At 39.8% G+C, this 20,880-nt stretch overlaps 2 protein-coding genes across 4 annotated transcripts in view; one reads left to right on the top strand and one right to left on the bottom strand.

The window, feature by feature from the left end:
• SH3D19 (SH3 domain containing 19) overlaps positions 1-3,970 on the bottom strand; it is a 112,696-nt gene extending 108,726 nt beyond the window's left edge. Inside the window, exon 1 of the mRNA XM_054204018.1 lies at positions 3,895-3,970. The gene's annotated coding sequence lies outside the window, so the exon portion shown is untranslated. The remainder of the gene's footprint in view (positions 1-3,894) is intronic.
• Positions 3,971-4,230: 260 nt separating this feature from the next.
• FHIP1A (FHF complex subunit HOOK interacting protein 1A) overlaps positions 4,231-20,880 on the top strand; it is a 94,268-nt gene continuing 77,618 nt past the window's right edge. Inside the window, exons 1-4 of one of the 3 annotated variants that reach the window (XM_054204023.1) lie at positions 4,231-4,277; positions 4,786-4,853; positions 14,053-14,160; positions 20,275-20,398. The gene's annotated coding sequence lies outside the window, so the exon portion shown is untranslated. Of the gene's footprint in view, positions 4,478-4,785; positions 4,854-14,052; positions 14,161-20,274; positions 20,399-20,880 lie in introns of all 3 variants that reach the window. The other 2 variants (XM_054204021.1, XM_054204022.1) reach the window with 2 other exon arrangements.

Here is a 20,880-nt window from a genome sequence, read left to right as displayed (position 1 = left end):
AAATCTATGAGAGACAGAAAAAATTTCTATCCTCAAACTATCCTGCAACAGTAGCAGCCTACAGAGAAGGAAGGAGATTTTGTCCTCTTTCTGTGGGAAGGGAGGGGTTTTTTAAATCTTTTTTTAAAAAAGTTATCAGTTATCCTCCTCCTTCCCAAGCATGCAGCTTGAAGGATTTACAGCACAAGTCCAGGGTTCAGCTCTATGTTTTCAAAGCATAAAGAGAAAAGGAGAGTATCTGAAAAGGACAAAGGCAAGTTCTCAGAAAACACAGAGGATATATTATAGCACGTACTTTAGACATATACTCTCAAGCAAAAAACCTCACAAACAATAGGGTAGAGCACAATTGTTTCTAGATGCTTATCTGTTAAAAGACACTTTTGGAATCATACTTTCAGCTTCACATATTCTTTATGCTAATTTATGGTGCTGCAGCTCATTCCTGTCCTCATGCTGCTCCCTCTTTTGTGCCAGGGTAAGGATTTATATGGTGGCAGGTGAACCAGATCAAAGAACTGATCCATGTTAAAGTTAACCGTAAAAAAGGGGGGGTAATTTTAATCTGGATCAGGGAACTGATCTCGTTTATCAAACAGCTGCATGGATTTTCTTTGACTGCATCAGGGAAGATAGAAGTGTAGGGAGGGACAGAATGGGTAGAGAAAGGCAAGATTACTTCTTTTGATAGCAGTGCTGACCCGTGCCATTTTACAGCATATTAGAAATTAGAGAGTATGAGTGGACTGACTCTTGGAGAAGAGTGAGTTAACTTATTCTCAAAATTAGTGTCAGACCCTTACAATGTATTATAGATAACCAAATCTGGTTTTAAAGAGGAAAAATAATTTTGCTATAGGGGCAGTGAACTTAGTTTGGTTTATCTCATAAATCACTAATTCATAATAGTCAAAGGTGAGCCTTTCAAAGGAAGTCCTATTACATAACTTCCTTAACAAACTTTCTTTTGTTTAAACAGTTGTCTTGAAACGGGTAAATCAACAAATACCAGTTAAGATAGATTATGAAATCTTTTAAGTTGTTTCTGTTGATCAAAGTACAGGCATTTCAGAATTCATTATATCTTTTTTTAGCAATCTTTAGTTTATTGTATTCATTGTATTGTTTAAGCACTTAAAGGTAACACATTAATTTCCAATCTGTATAAATATTTTTATTAGTTACCTGTCTAGCCAAGTGTCTGAGTTCTATCCATGTAAATATAACATTTATCTTGCACGTACTAATGATTTTAGAATAGTATTACATTGTAAATTGTGCATTGAAGCAAAATACCTACAAAACCATATCTCAAAAAAGCTTGGGGACATCTTTGAACATTAAGGGATAGATCTGGTTTACACCATTCAGATGAAATATGACTTAGGTAGAAGTAACCAATGATTTTTCAAAAACATTCAACAAACTGATTTTCTTTCTTAGTATGAAGGTTTTAAGGTATGTATAGATAAAATTCTTAAAGAATCTTTCTGAAGATTTAATCTAGATCATCTTTTTTCTGATGGCTCACAGAAGGTGTGGAAAAAAGGCTGTGACATTGCATGTAACGTGACTCGGAACACATTCCCGTATTCCTCTCCATTCTTAAACAGTATATGTTTATCCTCTTGCACCTTTCCTGAAAATCAGATCTCTTGCTAAGAAGCAAACGTATTATTTCTTTTACTGGGATGATATCTAGATCACATCTGTCTTAAATGTGGCAGCTCAGAGGTCACTTAATTTTTGGTGAGCATTGTGGTTTGTTGACAGTGACTTTTTTTTAAAATGAAACTATATCTATCTTACGGATTTTCTATTTGTAGTACACCTGCAACTTGTAATTGGAGAGTGTAGTTGAATACTTTGCATAAAGCACACTTCTTAATGGACAAATGCTTATGCATCTTTAAAATACGTAACATGAAAAAAATGGCATAGAAATTTACAGTAAGAGAGCTCTTCTAAAAGCTGTCTGGTTTACATATGTAGATACACTTGGTCATTTTTATCTGCAACAGTAAATTTTTTTCTGACACTGTAGGCATGCCCTTGGGTCACAGAAAGCAGAAACTTTCTGGAATTTCTTTAGAAAGCCTGAGCTTTCCGTGGAGTAAAACTGGTGACCAAAAGTATGAGCATACATGTTGTTATGTTCTCTAACCACTATAAATACAAACTTAGTTTAATTACTGCTTAAACTTCGCTTCAGGCCTTGCACACTTGTACTGATGACACATTCAAGACTGGCAAATGCTGTTTTGTTAAATCTCGTGTTACCCTTACTATGTTTAACTATCCTGTCAGTCAATTGTGTTTGGGTTCAAGTGCTGTGCCTCTTACTCTTACACCTGGGTGAAGTATTTCTTAGTAGCTAAGAATGCCTTCAGAACAAAGAGGGCCAGTAGGAAGATTAGTGGGAGCTTGTGATAAGCCATCTTTACACTTCCATCTCTTCTAACGCTGTGTGATAGAACAGCTTATCTAATGATTAAGAGATAGGGATGTAAAGGGACAGCTATCTTGGATTCAACCTAATTATCACAGGAAAAATAATTATAGAGTGTTTTTAAAATGCTTAGAGCAGCAATAGAAAGAAGTGAAAGAGATTATATCAGTATCCATAACAGACAGTGCTTCAGAGACTCACTCCTTAATGATCTGCTTATGATGAGATGTTTCACACAAAGGGCATCTTTCATCTGTGTGCTGGCTGACGGTTCCCATGCTTCTGAGACCAAATAATATAAACAGAAGTATCCTCTCAGTTTCTGCTAAAGTCCTCTAGCCAATTTTACCAAATTCCCAAGCTGGCTTCTACCCTGGCATCCTAGGCAGCCACCAAATGCCACCCACCTATGTACACAGGCTCTATAGCCTGCACACAGAAGCTGCTCCCTGAACGAATGGTAATACCAGATCTAACATAGGAAAACCACCTCTCCAACAGAAACATGCATGCCCAGACATCTAGGCAACAGATTCTGGATTCAGACCACAAGGGGGATGACATTAGTAGCTCTGCTGAGCACTTCTACCATAGCATTTGCAATAAAGAATTATGTTGAACTAATATTTTATCTTGCAGTTCTGAAAACAATAAACAACAGTGTAAGAGGGAGGAATTATAGTCTCTGGAAATAGCTGTTCCTCCCTCCTCAAAGCTTAGATTTAGCTTCAACATATGTCAAGATATTTTACAAGAACCAATGATTCTTCCAGTCTTTCTAACTGGAGGAACCTGAATCAAGTTTCATCGGTTTTATTTCTGACTAGATTTTTGATGATGGTTTTGTCCTGGGTTGGAAAATCTTAACCCTGGCATACCTAGGTGTGAATTAGTTTGTGATGATCTAGTTAGTTAGTAATCTTAGTAAATTATTCTGTAATTACATAGAGCATTTGGAGAGAAAGCTTCCTGAACTTATAGAGAGCACCATTAGACTTGGTAAATTATATTATACATTTATTTAAATGAGCTGTTACCCTAATAGGCCACCATCTATTCCTATTTTGAGTCATTAGCGAAATCACAATCAGTACCCTGACAGTCTAATTATTTGAAGCCATTAGGAAAAAAAAAACAAAACCTACAAATTGCACAGCGAACCATGCTTAACTATTCACCATGGCAGTCTATCACAGATACAGTAAGGTATTTAAAAATAGGAACTATATAGTTTGTATCATTAGGGAATTAGCTCTAATTCTAAGTAACATGGGCTGGATTTAAAGCGGTACTTGTGGTTTGCAGGTTTTCCATGTAGGAGAAATTGATGTTTCTTATTCACAGCGGCTAGGTGTGTAACCCTCCCAGAGGGGCCCAGGCAAATGGCGGGCAGGTGATTCCCCTGCCCCGTCACCCTCCACAACAGGCCACAAAGGCCAGCTCACCGAGGAAAGCGCTGCCGCTTGCACCCCGAGGAGCGACGGCATTGTCTGCTGAGAGGGAGCAACGCTCATAGGCCGCGGTATCACCTAAAGAAAAAACCAAAAAATTAGTAATAATAACCATTAAAAGGGGGGGGAGGAGGGCGTGTAAGAGTGCTGACCGACGCCGTCCTCTGGCGGGCGGCCGCGGTTGCCTCGGCAGGCGGGGAGGGCGAGCGGGCCGCCCGCCAGAGGACGGCCGCGGGCCGGGCCTCGCCTCACCCCGCCAGGTCGCGGCTCCACCCCGCCTCCCTGACTCAGCGGCCGGTGCCGAGTTGGGGCCGCCCGCCGTGAGGGGAGGGGGGCCAGATGCCCGCCCTGAGGGGACGGAGCCTGCGGGGCGCTCGGTGAGGGCGGGCTTGAGGGGGATCCCTCCCTCCCTCCTCTGAGGGATTAGCTCTGGCCCCGGCTGTCCTGTCGCTTGACGGCGACTTACCTGGGCGGCCGCCTCCGTTCCCTCCCTCCCGGAGCCGGTCGCTTCGGCAGAGAGGGAGCGGAGCCCGCCTCGCCCCTCCCCGGGGAAACTTTCCACCACCGCCCGCGCCAGGTAGGGGCTGGGCCCCATACCCGCCCCCCGCCCTTCCCTCCACCGGGGCGGGAGCCGTGAGGGGAGTGGCGGTGGTTGGGGCCGGGCCTCCAACCTGGCGGCGGGGCCTCCGGGGCGGGCGCCGAGTTGAGGAGGGTTCCGTTTCGCCTCGTCGGCGGGTGCGAGGCGGCGACGCCGGTGCCCCCCGCAGCCGGGCAGCTGGTGCCTGGCCTCAGGGCCGGCGAGGGGAGTATATAGGTCACTGGAAGTAATGCCCGCCTAATCCCCTTTTATCTTTTCGGCTCGGCTTTTCCGCTGCTGGTTTGTAGGGCGAGCTGAGCAGCGTTGGCCGCAAACTTCTGGGAGAGGACCCAGCCTTCGCGCAGGGGGAGCCGAGGTGAGAGCGTGGGGTTGCGTGCTTTTATTTCAAAGAAGGCTTTTTTTCCCTCACAAGCGTGACACTTTACCTAGTGCATTTCTCTTTGCATCTCCTAGTATTTCTCTTTGCATCTGGTAGCGGCGTGACCCTGTGCCTGGGTTGTCAGTTTGGGTTCAGGCTTCTGTTTTAACAGTCCAGTAGCACTGCTGTGTTTTTTTTCTTCGGGGCACTCATTGCATCGCTCACCAAATCGCTGACGGCTACTTTGGTATTTTCTTGGGATGCCAAAGGAAAGCAGAGGTCTCAGCAAGTTCAGGGCCCTGGTAACTGGAGAGGACAGTGAATGTCCTGATAAAGTGATTGCTGTGTTGCTGTGATCTTTGAGGCAATGAGGAACTATTAGCAAGGTCATGTGAATGTGTTCTGGCACCCAAGGTTGTTGGTAGTAACTCGGCATGATTTTGATTGAGTTACTCCATGTGGACAAATTTGTAGGCGTGGGCAGATACAAACACTGTCTGTTAGGAGGTTGTGCGTAGGGCCAGCCTGCCGGTATGGAACAGTTTGACAGGTTGGGGTCTATGGTTTCTTATAACTGAGAAATGCTAAGGCGGACTTGGCAGTATTTGAAGATTTTCATTCCAGTCTGATTTCCTCCTCCTCCCTGGGGTGTGTGATTGGTTTTCTGATGAGCGTTAACGTGTCATATGATGATAAGAAGAACAAAAATGCCTAAAAATTAATGTGTTATTTTATACACTGCCATACTTCTGGTTGAACTGAAAAAGACTTCAGAATCTGCCAGTGCCCTCTCTCTCTGCCTACATGTTTTCTGTTGATCAATGTGAACCTCTGATGCTGTGTAACAGTTTATAGTTGCATTTTTCATCTGTACAACAGTGGTTTTGTTCCTCCTCGTAGCTGTAAGAAGGATTCATGGCCTCATCTTTTTAGTGGTGAAGCATGATGCTTTTATCTTGTTTTCATTTGCAGAGAGAAGAGGGAGTGATAATAAGCTGTCCGTTCGAAGAGATGTCTCACACACCAATATGGTAGTAGTGTTAGGTCATGCAGTACAGGCCTATGTTTCTGGCCTGTGCTGGTTTTAGAAAAAAATGGCGATTGGAGGGGTTTGTAATACCCAAAGGAGTGAAGTCAGATTAGGGTTTTCACATTATTTGTGTTGCCTTACTTCTGCTGGGCTGTGTATGAAGAGTCCACCTGATCTGAAACTAATCTAAGAATTAGGACCTAATGCTGTAATTTGTTTCTTCTTCTCTGTCTCTGCTTTAATGAACATTGAAGGTCAAAGGGAGAAGGAAAAGACAGAAAAACTTGCAATCTACTTTGTAAAGTATAAATAATTGCAAAGGGTGAGATTGTACCAGTGAGATACTGGTGTGAGGATGGTAGTTGTGAAGCTGATGGAACATCCAGGTGCCTTTTTCTGTTATCCATCTCAATCAAGACAAATGTTTTCAATTGACTTCTGCTAACAGCTATTTTAATCTGTTTATTGAGCCATGATGATTGATGATATGAGCTTTGAAAAATAAGTGAATTCTGTTAAAATGATGAAAAATGTGTTGCCAAAACCCACGGAAGAAACATAACTTCATTTACATCTTTTTTCCTTTTTTTTTTTTTTTTAAGCTTTACTCTAACCGCGTTGTGTCTAAACTGTATGGTGGCGATGGTAAAAATTGGATTATCCTCTGTGAAGGTTGTTTTGGGTTTGGGTTTTCCCTAAATGGGATACAAAACTTCATAGAATCCAAAACTAAGAGAACTGAAATTGGAGAAACTGCTGCCAATGGGGTTTTATTTGATCCTGGCATGAAACTGAGTTTTAGAAATCTGTATGTGCATTTTCTTTTCAAAAGATTATACTAATGCATTGATGCCTGTTAAGCTTCAATCTTCAGATTTACAGACTCTCAGTAGCATCTGAAGCACCAGTTTCTCTGTTAAACTGCTCATTGAAGGGTTATCAAAATTACTTTGATGTCCATCAAGTTTTAAGGCTTTTTAAAAAAGAACTTATTCACAAATACTGCTGTTCCACCCTTGCATATCTTTCTTTATTAGTATACAAATGCTGCTTTTTTGATGCTCACAGAAGGTTTCATTGCAAGGGCTTCTCAAATTTTAATTAGACTATGGGAATCTTGTTTAGTTCTTTAATCTTTGAGTTGCATACTCAATTTATAAAAAACGCAGGTCTCCATATCCTGGTATAATCTTATTGTGACTAGTAGCTTCTCTCAGACATGTGTGAGAGAGGTTCTGTCTCTCTCTTTGTGCTCTATGGCACGTCTAGAGTAGTTAGTATGTTTGTGATGTTCGTTATGTGCTGCTGAGAACAGGGCTTTTGTGACCTCTTGTTCCAGTCATCCTGTTTTTGTAATAGTTTTATAACTATATTTTGGTTTATAGGCACTTAAACTCTTAAGACTCTTCTACTCAAACATGCTGACTTGGCATTGTTAGCTTACTGGTAGTCTCTTCTCAGCCTAATCAGGTAGTTATTTAGTGTAAGACTGACCTACAACCCAGGAAAAATCGTATCCTCTGTCCCCGTTGGAGAAAGCTCCTAGGAAGGAGGGCATCAAGGAAGGCTGTTGGCAAAATGGTGCTTTTTGTATCTTGTTTTTGGGTGTGTTTCAGGTAATGTATTACACAACAGTGGATGCCTATACTTTAGGTATGTTATGGATGCACTTTTAATGCTCTGATACTGTTGAGTCAAGAAAAGTAACCTCTGGGTGCTTCCAGAAGAGGCTAAAAAGGCCTGCACTGGTCAAAAGCAGGGGCACTAGTGATCTGGAAATTCTGAATTTCTTTCAGTCCTTTTTGCAGTACAGCATAGTGGCCAAATAAAGGCTTGTAAGAAGCTGCTGATATGGCTGTTTGGTAAGAATTGCTGTACCATTAAAAACTCCCAAGAACAGCCTCCAAGAAACGGTGCCTTTTTCTGATTGGATTCATCCTTTTGGAAAGTAGAGCTGGGACTTCATTGTGTCATGGGGAGCAGGTCAGTTAGACCTGGATCAAGCCTGAAGACTGACTGGGCTGAACTGAAAGAATGGTTTTGAATGCCTTTTGTAAATGCATACAGCAATAAATGATTCTGGAATAATTACTCCTGTGTAATGTACATACACACACACCTCCCAATACGTTTTCAAGTGTTAACTTAAGTTTGGAGTTGCTGTGATGGTAGTAAAGCATTCACAGCTAAAGTTAGTGTTATGAAGACTGAGGAGCTTTTGGGAACACATCTTGCCTTACTTTCTGTCTTAGGCATTGATTGTAAGGCTTCCTACTGTTATATGTAGATATCTTTTAGTAAATGACTCGTTGATGGTATGATAGGAATGCTGTCCATTTAAAACCATGTGGCCAAAAAATTCTTCTCAAAGGTGATCCTGAAGGGCATGTCCAGGTGAGGCAATTAATTCCATGTGGAATGAAAGCAGAACAGGTGAGGTAAGAGCTGGTGACAATGGTGATAGAGGCTCAAGGTACTCAAAGACACAATTTAAGAATGTGTTACCTTTGATATCTAGTGGGATTACCTTTAATTAACACGGGAATGTTTGGAAACGTGGCACAAATATAGCTATCTGCATGCAGGAGGCCTGAAACCTTAGTTTCATATATATATACACGTGTAACAGTATTTTTCCTCCGAAATCAACATCCAGCTGAAAAGCAGGGATCCTGAGTTAGTTTGTATAAGATGTACTTGGAGCTTTGACTTGCATTATTTCTGAACTAAATGCATAGCAGTTGCAGAATTTGTCCTGAAATTTATTCTGTTTCAAACTGTGGTGGCTCCCCGTGGGTGTTAAGTTATTGGGAAATCAATGACTTCTTTTTCTTTTTTTGTTCCTTAAAAAAAAAAAAAAGTCAAATTGTGAGGTAATACTGGATTGCCTACCTGCACAGTGATGATAGACCATGACAGTTAATTCTGATGTAATCAGAATTAGTATTGTAGAGGACATGTTATCTGCTTCTGTGTGGGGAAACACATAGCTAGATTAGTGCTAAAAGTATTAGGCAAATTCTTGTTATGTAATTTTTGCTGTTTAACTGTAGAAGCATAGTCAAATGTCATCTTCTCCCCTTGTACTTCTACTGTAGTCTCCAAACAGTATGACAGACAGTTTTGTTTATTTAAACAGTTGTATGCCTTATAAGAACTTGTTGGGTTTCAGGTGTTTTTTTGGTGTTTTTTTGTTTGTTTTAAAAAGGCAAAAAAGCTGTATGATTATAAAAACATATGCTAGGTTCTTTGCATAACCACCTGTTGCTGAAAGACGCTTGTAACCTTTATCCTTCTAATTCTAGATAATTTTTTACAAGTTGCCTGTATTGGTGGAGGGTAGGATTTATTTCTGTGAAAATTTTTATTTCGCAGACCTAAGGTAGTGACTATTCTGCTAGGAGTTTAGTTTGCCTGGGGAACTCATAAAGTGATGACGGCGAAAGAGCTCGCAGCTAGAAGGATTTCCTAATGTACGTAAAAAAATAAAACCTTTAAGCTATTGACAAGACCTATATGCCAGCAAACTTTTGAATTGTAACTTAAATTTAACTGTTGGTTGTTTTTATTGCACTGGCTGATGGTTTTAAGAGTTGAACTGCTGAAGAATCAATCCCACTTGCATTTACAAAATCTTCTGTAAAACCTCAGGTACCCCTGAGCAGGAAGGAAGAGAATTTTGTATTTTTTAATTGGTTTTATTAACAATTAACAGTTAATATATTTGTAATAACTAAACATTTTCCAGACGGATTTGTTTCTTTTTTGGCACACTAGTCAAAGAGCAATGAATGAAAAATTGCTGTTGTGCAGCCAGGTCCAAAAAGTGGTGTGGGTTTTTACTAGATTTTGTTTACTCATGTTGATGTGGCAGGCTCCTGCCCTAATGCAACAGGCAAGAGGGAGAGCTAATTTGGCTTGCTGCTTCACCAGTGTGCTGGCATTACCTTAAGAGTAGTGTTTCTGTAACATATGTGTCTTGAACATATAAGGGAAGATGGGAGCCTGAGTAGGGAGGTGCTGCTTTTATAATTACAAGTTTAAGCTGAAACATCTGTGGCTTGTTACCTTGTTACACTGGACCTATGTGCTTTATTAAACATAGCTGTGCTGTTTCCTCCTTGCACACTTGTGACAATTTTGTGCTTTGCCAGTGCCATAAATATGTTTTAGTACAGGGTCATAAATTCAGTATTCCTGTAAGAAAACCTATGGAGGACAAAAGCTTATCTCCCCTTGCGAAGAACTCCCTTTCTTTTCAGTGCTGGACTTCGCAGGAAGTGCATGCTGCCAACCACAGCAAGATGTGGATTCATTTCAGAGATGAGGGCTCTGTTCCTTTCTGTGTGTGACTTAGAATTATGGTGGGTTCTTTTTCCTGTGTGCCTGACGAAGGTACAGCTATGACAGGTGCTAAGCAGTCAACAGATTTTTCTGTGAACCATTAATGCCTTCAAAAACAGTGCATTGCTCCTTGTGTTGCTCTGATGTTATCGAACCACCAAAATGTCCCTGTAGTGCCTGTGGCATGGATTGGGAATACCAGTCATATTGGGACTCATGATTCTGAGTTTCAAAGAATTAGTGAATTCAGCTAGTCTGTTACTTTGAGGTGGTCTTGCCTTTTTATTATGTTTTATTTCTTTTCTTTTTTTTTTTTTTTTAATTGGCAATTTTGCCATTCAGTACAGGGAAGCATAGAACACATAGTCAGCAATAGGCGTGACAGGATAATTTCCTTCTTGAATTGCTGACTTGCATTAAGATTAATTATGCTTGCCTGCTTGGAGTGGTTTCAGGTAAACAATTAGAAAGTTCTTTATCAGCTCCTTGAAACATTTTCATAGGATGAGGAGCATGTGAAATGGAAGTACGTTTTCTTAAAAGTTGGGGGGGTGGGGTGTGTGGAAAGGAAGTAAATAAACATGGAGGGCAGAAACTGATTTGCCCTCACAATGATTTCTATATTTCTGTTCTTAATATTTTGGTCCCAGCAATGTGAACAAAACTGGGAAACGTTAGCATGAGCTGGCTGCCAGATACCAGAGAAGTTTTATGGATGTCAGTGGTTACATCTGCCTTCAGCACTATTTCACTGGCATGATTTTTACAGTGGTGACATTTGCCAACAGCCCAGTGCTTAAGGGTTCCTGACTTGATAGTGTTGATACAGCAGAACAGACTGTAGTATTGAGATGATTTTGCAGAATTTCCTTAGGCTAGACAGAGCTAGGTTTGTTTTGCTTGGATGCTAGTGGAGTCCTTGGACTTGGAAAACTTTTTTTCTTTTTACAAGAACTTTTGTTGTTAAAAAAAAAAAAAAAATTAAATATTCAGAGAGAAACTCCTCTCTCGTGAGACCCCACCTGGAGTACTGTGTCCAGCTCTGGGGCCTCCAACATAAGAAGGACATGGACCTGTTAGAGCGGGTCCAGAGGAGGGCCACAAAAATGATCAGGGGGCTGGATCACCTCTCTCCTATGAAGACAGGCTGAGAGAGTTGGGGTTGTTCAGCCTGGATAAGAGAAGGCTCCAGGGAGACCTTGTTAGCGGCCTTCCAGTACTTAAAGGGGGTCTACAGGAAAGATGGGGAGGGACTCTATCAGGGAGTGGAGTGATAGGACAAGGGGTAATGGTTTTAAACTGAAAGAGGGGAGATTTAGATTAGATATCAGGAAGAAATTCTTTACTGTGAGGGTGGTGAGGCACTGGAACAGGTTGCCCAGAGAAGCTGTGGATGACCCATCCCTGGAAGTGTTCAAGGCCAGGCTGGATGGGGCTTTGAGCAGCCTGGTCTAGCGGGAGGTGTCCCTGCCCATGGCTGGGGGTTGGAACTAGATGATCTTTAAGGTCCCTTCCAACCCAAACCATTCTATGAAACAACTAAGGAAGTTTAGCAAATACTGCATTTACGATGCGTGCTGTACGCAAGTTATATCTTTTGTTAGTGTTGTTGTTTTTAGCAACTTAGTTGTTAGTAAAATGGGTTAATCAGAAATGGTAAATTGCATTCATCAACCAACATTAAGGATGTAGGGATAAAGGTCAAAGGAAGTTATAATGCTCTTTGTTGGACCAATTTCTGTAGCTGAGGGAATAGACAAAGTTATGGGCACACAGACCTTGGTTCTGCTGACATTCAAGCCAGCTCAGTTAAAATTACTGGATTATTTGATTTTTGGTGTATATAGAAGCTATCTGAACACTTTTCCAGGTATTAATGTTTCTTTTAGTCTTTGCCTGTAAGGAAAATAAATGTTAGCAGAATTTGTGGCTTGTATTTGCATGAACTTTTCCCATTAGCCTTCACTGAAATTCAACAGCATTTGAATTACTTTGTGTGGAGATACATTTTAAAAAGTTAAATGAATTAAAGATGAATGAAATGTCATCTGATTCTTCCTCTTAACAATTTAGAATTCTAAAGTGATAGTAATGCCTCCCATTTCATGGATGTTGCATTAGTTTAGGAAGTGATAAACTATGTGTAGCTTAAATTCAGCACTTGCTGTGCGTTATATCATTAACATAGCAGGTACATGCGCAAAGATTCAATAGGTGGAAAGTTACTGTTTGATTTTAAAGTAGCAACAAGCGTAGGGGATAAAATTTTGTTGTATTGCCAGGAATTCGTACTGCATTACTAGTGGTAACATTCCTACAGAGTTTTGGCAAACATTTAAAGAACAACCGTTTAGGTCTAAAAGAGGCATCAACTCAACACCAACATTTTAGGAGCACTCAGCATTGAGCTCAGTGACAGGAGATAATGTGATCTAAGCAGTTATCATTCCAAAGTACAGTCAAATATTCTGAGATAAAAATATTACTTATTCAAGTACAGGAATATTGGTGTCTGTGGCACAAGGAAGTTGAAAAAAACAACTGATGTCAGAATAAAGAAACTTTTCCATTCTAAAAAATTCTACTAAAAGTCTGTGTGAATAAAAAGGAAAAGAATATTGGTACTGTCTCGGTAGAGGTAACCGAAGCTGGCAAATTGGAGGGATTTTCTAGATGAGGGCGTTTGTGAAGACCTAGCAGAAAGCATTCATATCACAGGATTTTAATTACCTAAGAGTGTTAGTTAGAGAGTATGGTGGGATGCAGGTTCTTAGTAAGTTCTTGGAGGACCTTGGTAAAGTTTTCCTGGTACTAAATATGAAGAAAGCAATCAGAAGATAAGTAACTTCTGCGAGAGCGTGCAAGTGAGAGTCTGGGAAGGAGGACTTGTGCTAAAATAAAACAATTGATTTTTAGAAAGGCAGACTTCAGCTAAGTCTGGTTAACATGAATCTTATCCACTAGTTCTGTGTGTTAAGAGCAAAAAAAATTAAATAATTAGGAGAGACATTGTTCCTTCAGGAAATTATATTAATGGCAGAAATTGAAACTATTCCTCTGAATAGCTTCAGAAAATATGAAATGTTGTGAGAGGTTGGTTTGTCTACTAGTGAGCTCTTTAACATGAAACACAGCAAGAAGGGAAAGGGAATCCCGGCTGGATTGTCAAAGGCAAGTGTGAAAGTACAGCGCAAGCACATATAATTAAAATGCAACATTCAGAATGGCCAACTCAAAAAGAGTAACAAGAAATCATTATAGAAATATAATGTTAGTAAAAAGAAAGACAGGGAAGGTTTGCTGCTCTTTGAAGACTGGAGCTGTGGACAGATAATGCAAAGAGGTTGTCTTTTTTTCTTTTTTTTCACCTCATGTTTAAGAAGAGAGACTGGGACTAGGAGGCGAACATGGTGTTCAAGGCAAGTGCTAAAACCCTAAGCTGGTGTGAGGAAGGAAATGAGTTATAGAGCATTTAGATAAATTTAAATTTGAAGTGTTTAAAAAAACACTATTGAAAGGGTAAGAGCTAGCTGATGTAATCTCTGAGCTGCAGCAGTTACTTAACTGACGGAGAATGTGTGTAATTCTGTGAGACTGAGAGGCGTGATTATAGTGTCTGTCTTTACAGGTGTTGGGGGGGAAGTGGAAATGAGCAGTTGTAGACCCAGTTTAGCTTTGATTATTTGTTCCAGTATTTTTCCTGGGAATTAAACCCTCCTAAAGCAGTAGATGACAAAGAAATGAGCAGTAACCCATATGATTTTATTTTTAAGATTAAACCATGTTAGACTAATGTAATTCATTTCTCTGAAATCCTAACAGGCCCTGCAATCAGAAGAGGAGCAGTTGATCTCTGATAGCTTCACTCTTTATGATAGAAAATGTCAAAACTTCACTCTTGTTAAAGAATGTCTGGAGGAATTGAGTGTGGTAAGTGTTAAACTGCTTGAAAAACATTGTCTTCTCTAGAAATGGACTTATGAAATAGTGTTTTGGTTTTGGATGGGGTTTTTTTGTTTTTTATATATATGAAGGATTTAGGTATTATAGTGTGTGACAACAATGGTAAGAGTTAACATTGTTAAGTAACTGTAAAATTAGAGACTATCATAGGAAGATATTGTCATGGAACGTTTGAATACTGCCCTCGGAAAAGGTTTTTTTTTTAATAGGGTTGGTTCTGAGGTTGGGGCTGAGGTTTGCATAGCAAAAGCATGAGCCCCACAGCTCGGTTCCTTGCTTCAAACACAGCAAGCCTAAGTAATTACTGTCTCCTGGTTGATGTGAGCAATCAGAGAAGGCCAGAAGGACGAAATGCTTCCCCCTGAGGCTTGATTCAGTAAACCTTTAGGACCTTTCTAGTTCTTACTGTGGGGTCCTGTGACTGTATCACATGTGTGAATAGAAGTACATTCTGCAAGTTAAATGAAGTAATCTTTTTAGCCAGTGTTGAGGTACTTTCCAGTTTTGGAGATGGAATTCATTTAAAAAATTAAAAAAGGAGGTAATATGAACCCATTGGAGGGAGTCTGGAGAGCAGTAAGAATATCTGGGTATCTGGAGGAATGACTGAATGAACCAGGCACTGTTATTTTAGCTTCAAAGAAGAGAAAGAGGTAGTGGAGAAATGAGAGTGAGTGTTAGTATAAGTATGTGAAATATACATGTTTCTCACAATGATCTGTTCTCTTTCCTTGGTTGGTAAGACACTGTTACTTGGAATATATTATCAGAAAAAGTTGTGAATAATTTTAAGAATAGGTGATGCAAGCATCTGTGAGTTGTGATGGAAACATGATGGGTATTACCATGGCACAGGGAGGACTAGATGACTTTGATCCTTTGACTGGTAAACGGGAGACGGTTACTGTGGTGCTGCATGATCTGTAAAATCCGGGGATAGTGCAGTACTGAGATTTCCTTTTCTCCAAACATTTACGTCTCATCTGACAGGGAGGATCCAGAATATATTAAAACATTATGCCTCTCTCTCTTTTTTTTTTTTTTTTTTTTTTTCTTCCTGCCTGCATGGAGTAGATGAGTGAGACGTAAATCTTCACATTGCTGTGGCTGTTGCAAAGTAGCTAGAACTGTTATATAAGAGAACAACATGAAAAAGGTCTACAGGCATGCCTATACCCACACTGTCTCTGCGGGAGCAAATCCTAGAACAGGGTGTGCTAGAAAATGTGGCGTGAAGATGCCTAGGTTAGCTTCAAAAGCAGTTTAGTCATATTTGTATCGCATTGCATCCAAGCCACTGTGGTTTTACTGCTTCCAGACCTATGCTAATGTCTGCTCTCTGACATGAAGACTTAATCAGCTTGTGCTAGTGACAATTTGGCAAACTCTTTCGTGTAATCCACTGTACGTTGTAAAGAGCCCTCTGTTGTGCTGCCCTTGTAGCCTGTATTTATTTGTGTGCAGTAACTCTTTTTCTTTAATATAATTGTCCAGCTACAGCACAAAACAGAGATGGCTCTTCACTGTGAGATCTCTTGTCTGAATGCTAGGAATAACAACAGTGACATGAAACGAAGGTTTTAATTTCAGTTGGATGCTATTGGGCAAAGCTGTGAATAGCAGAAGAAAAATAAAAATATGAGGAAGTACTGCAGTGTCAACTGATCTTTAAGTCAAAAGCAAATAGGCACAATTTTACGTAAAATTAACAGTTGAGGAGACCTTTTTTTTTTTTTTACTTACAGAGGGAAGTTTCCCAGGTTGTATCACTTCTATGGTATGTTCTATCTCTTAATTACCATCATGCATGTATGAAACAGAGCAAATTTTTAACATACTTCCCTTTTAATGTTTTAAAGTCCATCTGCTGTTTTTGTGAGATTTTGAATGGCATGTATTGCTACTGGGAGTGTTTGTACTGATTCATAGATCTGTGGACTATGCTTTCTGGGGTTATTTTCTTGGGCTTTCACATGAAGGGGAAAGATAAGGAAAGCAATTTAAATTTCCCAAACCACAAGGCTATGCATCTTTCATAATATCTAGCTGGAGTAGTGGTGTAGGTTATGATACATGGGATGCAATACAGTCTCAAAGGACAATTTTCATCTCAAATAAAATGCAGTATAATCCTGACCTCAAAATTAATTGTGTAAATGAGCATGGCTAGTTCTTGGCTATTCACTTACAAACCCTTGAAAAGGCTTTTGCCATTCTGAGGATGTTCTGTAACCTGCCTATTAAAAGAAGGTTTAGCAGACTGCTCTGCTGTGGGTTGAAGAAACGTTGGAAACTGCCTTCTGTCACGATGTTGATGATACCAAGATATGAAATAGAGCATCTTAATTCATGAAGGTTACTACTATGAATTGACTGGTTTTATGTCCTAAAACTGTTTAATATCCTTAACACACCGATGTTAGGACAGGATTTCAAGCTATCCAGGCAATGTAAGCTGATATATACATATATATAAACATTTCTTTCTGATATCCAAATGATTTTAAATTATTTTTTTTAATATCTGGTTCCAATTTCTTTGAGCAGTTCCTCTACCGTTTCATGTTTGCCTCATTTGTCTGTTTTCAGAAATGAGAAGGCAGAAACTTTTTGCGTTCTCTCTCTTTCCCTCTGCCCCCCTCTCCCCCCCTCCTTAGGATACAGAATGCAGATGTGTATTATTTTTTACCTGGCTGGTGGTGCTGCTTGCTAGCTTTGTCAAAGCTGTGTATTTGATGCAAAAGCAAAATATTCTTTCTTCCAAAAATATGTTACATAAGGCAAGACTGTGCTTGGCAGTAATGGTTTCTCAGTGCCTAGAAAGTCAATGCTCTCTGGAGATAAGGATGTATTATTTTCTACTCGGCAGTACTGAATTTTGTCTGGAGGTGAATGGGAGCTGGTAACAAGTACACACTGGCAATACTGTGTGATTAATATGACTCTCCTGGGCCACAAGTACAGGAAGCTCTCGGTTTAATTATAACTGTGCTTCTTTAATTTAATTACAACTTTTTTAACGAAAAAAAGCTGATTAGAAATTGGAATTTCTTTAGATTTTTCAAATTCTTGTGATTTTTGTATACTAGACTGAGTCTTTTTTTGCCATCTAACCTAAGGTGTGTGTTTGTGGTTTTTTGTTTTTGTTTGTTTTTAAATGAGTTGGGAAGCTAAAGGCATTAAGGTTCTGGAAAGTTATCATAGACTGATGTTAAGGTTTCAGATACAAATTTTTTTACGTATGTGTGATCAGAGACTCTTTCTGTGTTCCAAATGCCTTCTCTTTGAAACCTGCACATTAACTGCATATCATAGAGAAATCATGCTTTTGTAGACTACAAAAGAACAGACCTTTCTGTTTTTCTTTACTGCCTCAGTAGTAGCAACAAAGAGTCATTGAGTCAGTCTTGCAGTACTTTGAACCTGAAACACTGAATATATGTTAGGATAATACGGCACCACTCTTAAATATGTGTAATATTTTATTAAGCACATAATGGAAAACATGCTCTAGCCAGATCAGAAATGGGATTGTTCCTCATATGATTCTGTTCTTCATTGGCTATGGTTTCAGTCTCTTGTACCAATTTTCAGTTTCAGGCTTGTGATTCTAGGTAAGAAATGTTCTTCAGGTTGAAGCATGCTGGAATCTTTAAAACAAATGTGCTAAGAGGCTCATTTCTCCCTCCCTCCCCCACCTTCCTTACTTCTGATCCACTTGAAGCCCCTCTATGAGTGCTTCTTGCATACTCCTTTCCCACATTTGTAGTAAACAATGATTTCTAGTGAGGCTTGGGGTTACCTTCTGGGCTAGACTTTAGTTCTGATTATGGGTAGGGGCTATTTCTCCCCTACCTCCCTTCCCTCCCTTCCCTCCCGTGAATAGTCAGTCCTGTGATTGACTATTTCATATGCAGCTAAAAGAAAAGAAAAATGCCAGGTTGATCAACTTGTAAACCTCAAGCACAAGGACTTCATCTATTATGTGTACGACAGTAGTTTTTAAGCTATGCTGAAAATAATTATTTAAACTAAAGGACAGCTTGGTCAAGAACAGAATTATAGGCTCCACTTGTAAATTTACACAGATAAGTGATGCAGCAAAACAAAAATAGAAAGACTGTATTTAACAAATCAAATTTATAATCTTACTTTGATGACAAAACACAGTGGATCTATGAAGCAGACAGGAGGAGAGTTAGTGTTAATTACAAATTATGGAGAAATCTCCTTCCTTTAGAGTCCCCACTCAGAATTATTTTGAGTAATAAGAAAATATATTAAAAATATCATGGTTAATGAACTAGCATTATGTGAACAGTATTTTACTATTTCAGTGATGCTGTACACAATCCTCAAATTGTGGAAGCCAGCTAGTAGTAACAAAGGCCATACAGAATGTTGGCAGATAAAAGCATGTGAAATTGTCCTGAGTCTCTTACGGATTTTTATCTCTAGTGAGCTATGCAAAGTAGTACCTTTCTGAACCGTGGTCAAAGGAAAAAAAAAAGACCTAACAAACTTTTTTCCTCATGTAGAATTTAAAAAAAATAATAAAACATCGCCACATACTATTTAAAGGGTACTTTAAAAAAAAAAAGCCCTAACCCTGGGTTATAACATTTCCTGGATTATTCTGGTTCCATGTTGGTGTTATATATATGTATTTTATTTTCTGCTGTTTAGAGGTACAGGCTGGAGTAAGACTGCATTAAAGGCACTGGCAGGAAATGTTTTAGAGATGAACTGGAGGATAGAGAGATTCACCCTGGTATCATTTCACTTGAGGAAATCGGCTAGTTTTTAGAACTACCTGTTTGTTTTAATAGAGGAGGAAAATGATGCTAAAAGACTATTAGGAGATTTCTAGTTACCTCTGTGGAGGAACTTGGTATAATCATCCCTAAAATTCAGGAGCATAAAATGGTAAGGATCATCTAGTCCAGCCTGTACTGTGACTGTGTTATATTTGTGATGTATAAACTGGTGTCTTCCAATAAGCTCTTAATTTTGAGGTGGTTTTGTTCACGCTACTTTGATGGGAAAGCTGTTTAAAAACCTGGTTTAAACTATGAGGTTTTGGCCAAAAATTATCTTTATGCAAAATAATTATTTTCTCCCTTCATGTATTTACCTTTTTAACTTCTGCATGATTCCTTTCAGCATGCTGAAAACTGTTTCAGAATTTTGCCTTCTTGCTTATAAGACAGAAAAACTTACAGCCTCCCTATTTTGAATTAATTTGTGTAGTCTGGAGGAATTTCTGCCAGACAGGTTAGCAGGATGTCTGTAAAATCAATTTTGAATGCTAAGCACTGTATAAATGAATAGACACCCTTTTCATACTTGCATTTTTTTGTATGTGTGCAGCCTTGTTACATGTCAAATATAAATTTAATATAAATGACTACAGTGTTGACAGAAAGGTGTGGATTTTTCCTTCTCCTTTGCCTTTGCATGTGTTTAGTTTGTTTAACAAGATGTTGCTATGATGCATTTCCTGTCTGAAAATTGAGTTTTATAATCAACTTTTTGGCAGCATAGCCAGCTATAGCATTCAGCGTCACATCATTTTTCTGCTTCTGATGTTTTTTTGCGTCATTTTTCCCCACCTGCCCCCACCCATCCCCCCTTACTTTTTAGCCAGGACAGTTTTTTAATTGCCCCAAACATATTCAGTGTGTGATGCACAAGTGCTTTTGAGGTGCAGCATGGATGCAAATGGTTTTTGTGTTGCAGCAGTGAACAGAGGGCAGCAAGGAAGAGAAATGTGGATTGCTTCTTTGGTGGTGTGGGCTCATAGCTGATGATGGCCTTGGTGTTTTCAAGGGCTTCTCACCAAGGTGATGGTGTAAGGCCTGAAAGCTCTGATGTTGTCTGTGTGGACGTCTCATGCTGTGGGATACACTTTGTTGCTGCTTCTCTTGTATACTTGAGATTTTTGTTCTCTTTAAGATGGCTTGTTTTATTCCCCCAGTTGTTAAACTGCCAAATCTCATTCAGGTGTTGGGCAGTTACTTTCTAGTAATAGAGACTGATAATTTTTATTTTTCTACTTTCTCCGACTTTCCTTGTCTGTAGTGGAAAGCTGAATGCTGCTGAAAGGTGTCAGCTGAAGAAACTTTAGATCTAGATTGTCCACCAAATGGAACAGCTGCCAGAGCAAGTTTTTCCATGCTGACTTCTTGACATGCTTTAATTGCAGGTAAAGTTGGTGTGTGTGCATATTATAGGTAATTCATAGAATCATAGAATGTGTTGGGTTGGAAGGGACCTTTAAAGGTCATCTAGTCCAACCCCCCGGCAATAAGAAGGGACATCTTTAACTAGATCAGATTGGTCAGAGCCTCATCAAGTCTGGCCTTGAATGTCTCCAGGGATGGGGCCTCTACCACTTCTCTGGGCAACCTGTTCCAGTGTCTCACCACCCACACTGTAAAGAACTTCTTCCTAATGTCTAATTTAAACCTACCCTGCTTTAGATTAAAACAATTGCCCCTCATCCTATCGCTACATGCCCTTGCAAACAGCCCCTCCCCAGCTTCCTTGTAGGCCCCCTTCAGGTACTGGAGGGTTGCTATAAGGTCTTCCCGAAGCCTTTTCTTCTCCAAGCTGAACGACCCCAGCTCTCTTAGCCTGTCTTCATAGGAGAGGTGCTCCAGCCCTTTGATCACGATACAGAAAGAG

The sequence above is a fragment of the Rissa tridactyla genome, chromosome 5, assembly GCF_028500815.1.
Source record: "Rissa tridactyla isolate bRisTri1 chromosome 5, bRisTri1.patW.cur.20221130, whole genome shotgun sequence".
In the NCBI taxonomy this organism is placed as follows: domain Eukaryota; kingdom Metazoa; phylum Chordata; class Aves; order Charadriiformes; family Laridae; genus Rissa; species Rissa tridactyla.
This window is presented reverse-complemented; position numbering and strand designations above follow the sequence as displayed.